Below are 2,390 nucleotides of genomic sequence, written 5' to 3'. Positions count from 1 at the left end.
TTTCCTATTGGAACTCATAAATTTGAGAGGGCCATTTCAAAATTTTGTTATTGTACTTTCAAATGACCACCTAATCTCATTCAGATGGCTTAGTTTGAAGAAGGGTAACATGAAGCCAGTTGATTATCAAGGGGAAAGGCTTGGGAAATGTGTCCTACACATTTCACTTGGCCTATGAAGTATTTTTCAACTTTCAGATTTCAGTTTGGATCAGTTTATCAGGTATCCATTTCAAGGGGTGGACTAAAAGTTGTTATGTGCACATATTTAGATTTTATTAAGTGGCCTACTTTGAGCATCTATAACTTTTTCCTAGTTGATCATCATGTTGAAATTCAAATTGCATTGAATTTTATGCATATACATGAGTCCACATGCCAAGTTTCAGGTCTTTATGAATCTGTTTGATCAGTTTTCCAAGATGATTTCTTGAGCCACTTTATTCACTTTTCTACACTTTCCTTGTTGCACCTGTTAAAGTGGCTATTTTCATGAGCTCACCATTTGCACCCAGTCAGCCTTTTGGTTGAACTAAACATTCCATGGTCTTCCTTGTAATTCAAAGTATCTATGCCCCATATTTGGGGATCCACGGAGACCATTTGATATTTTTAATGTGTGCATATTGTGGTCCCCACACATTGATTTTATCAGGTTCCTTTGCTGACAAAGCCATTTGGTCATATTTGAAAATTAATATTTCTCCACCCAGGATTCATCATGATGAATGGTTTTGAAAGAAGAAATATAACATATCAGACAACATGCCTATTAGTTTGTGACATCCAGAATGGTGTTCTGACTAGTTTTAAAATTGCATCTTTGGGTTTAAATGCGAAAATGTGGCATAGTTGCCAGTGAGTTTCAAAACTAGGTTCAGTGATTAGAAAATTATGCTGATCAACTCCAAAGGTATGTTCAAAGTGCTTGAGGAATTTCCAAGGTCAGTTGCATGAAAACGAAAAAAATTTAGTCGGACCCGCTTTGGGGCCTGACCTAGCTCATGCCCTTGCAGTGCTGGTTTTATGGAAAAAATTGTCTTAATTCATGGCAATGTATATAAATACCATCTCGAATTCACATTGGAAATTTGGTTTGTTGAGATCTTGATGGATTGCAGTAGACTTGATCATTGATCCTTGAGATGGAGTATGTGGCGTAAGTTTTAAAACTTCAAAACAAATGTAATTGGCATAGTGCCAAAATCCTCCCTACCACGTGTCTTTGTCTTGTGGTGTTGAAAAGGCATTTCAAACCTTTCAACCAAATGAAAAGTAAATGGGAGTATGGAATGGTGAACCAATAGGTAAAGCATTCTAAACCATTCAGCAAATGCAAACCAGGCAAAGCGCTCAGCTCCTCCCTACATGTGAAACTTTCAAACCAATGCATTCGTAGGTGTAAAGCCAATCCTCCCTACCGTGGTGCTTGGTTGGGAAAGACTTCATAAAAATTCAAGAAAATTCCATTATGGCGTGATAGCAGCCCTCAAAAGATTTAAACAATTGTAAGTGGTGGGCAAAGTGCCAGTCCTACGTGCCTCTCCAGCTCCTCCAAGGGTCACGTGGCTAAAGGTGTTTCCAATGTCCCTGTGTGGAATGGTGAGTAGACCACATGAACCTTCCTTCAAATGAAAAATTGACAGGTGTAGACCCAAGTTTCACAACTTCTACCAATATTCTCTTAGGTGTGATGGTGTTAAAAAGGAAAGGCATCAAAATCCTTAGGAAAATGCAATTGGCAGATTTGAAACCAAATGCCCTTGCATGGTGTGAGTTTGGCGGGGCAGATTAGAGGCCAATGAAACCTTGAAGTAAATCCAGTTGCCAGAGGTCGCGTGGCTATAAACAAAGGCCATTAAATTTTCAAGCAAATGCAAGTTCCAGGCAAATGCATATATCCCACATTAGCTATGCATGGGAAAGTTTATGTATTTAAATGCAAAAGCATACGTATCTATAGTGTCAAAGCCTAAACGCTTTTGCCAGGAGGCTAGCTTAGTGACCCAGTGGACCCCACGCATGCACACACATCCTGAGGCACCCAAGTTTTCCATTAAAAAGGCAAGTTAAAGAGAATGCAAGTTGCAAATAATCGAATAGTCGTCGTTGATCCGCAATGTGAAGTTGCATGCTATTTAACCTTCGCAGATTAGTGACAAGGCACGTGCAAAAAAGGTCAAATTAAAGATCAAGCAGGTTTAAGGAGGATCAGTGGTGGTCGCTAATTCGCTATGCGAATTTTCTTGAACATTACCCTTCGCAGATTAGCGACTATTGAGCTGGCGGGTCCAGGTGGCGATCCAGTGCTGGATCAACGACAAGACATGTGCAGAAAAGGGCAGATTAAAGATCGAGCAGGTTCGAGGAGGATCAATGATGGTTGCTGAC

Source organism: Cryptomeria japonica, chromosome 4 (genome assembly GCF_030272615.1).
Source record: "Cryptomeria japonica chromosome 4, Sugi_1.0, whole genome shotgun sequence".
NCBI lineage: Eukaryota > Viridiplantae > Streptophyta > Pinopsida > Cupressales > Cupressaceae > Cryptomeria > Cryptomeria japonica.
This window is presented reverse-complemented; position numbering follows the sequence as displayed.